This window comes from Drosophila gunungcola, unplaced genomic scaffold (assembly GCF_025200985.1).
Source record: "Drosophila gunungcola strain Sukarami unplaced genomic scaffold, Dgunungcola_SK_2 000001F, whole genome shotgun sequence".
Classification (NCBI taxonomy): domain Eukaryota; kingdom Metazoa; phylum Arthropoda; class Insecta; order Diptera; family Drosophilidae; genus Drosophila; species Drosophila gunungcola.
In genome coordinates, this window is record NW_026453197.1 from 1,462,633 (window position 1) to 1,463,117 (window position 485).

Consider the following 485-nt stretch of genomic DNA (forward strand, 5'->3'; position numbering starts at 1 on the left):
AATAAAATATTTTCAAGTACATCTTTATGATGTGCAAATTAAATTACCAAATGGGATTTTTAAAAAGTTGCAAGCTTATCCGTACCAAAGAAATAATTTGTTATTAAGGTTTTACAAAAAAAAAGATCTATAAATTACAAAATCAAACTCAAAATTGTTGTTGGTTCTTAAACTATAGAAAACAACCTCTAATACCCATGTACAAAATTTATGTGTAGTCATTTAACTACTAAAACGCATATAACTTTTGTTTTGCTCGAAATAAGATATTTTATTTTACGCGTCTCAATTAAATAAAGCACACACTCTCAAAGATTTTTACTAACTAAAACTATGTATAGTAACATAACATAGGTCTGCAGTAAGAACACTGTCGTTCATTATTTATTTTTACGTCCATGTTTTTTTTATAAAAGGAAATTTGTTTAACCGACCAATACATTTATTTCTGAAAACGAAAAATGATACACATTTGGTCAAGCATA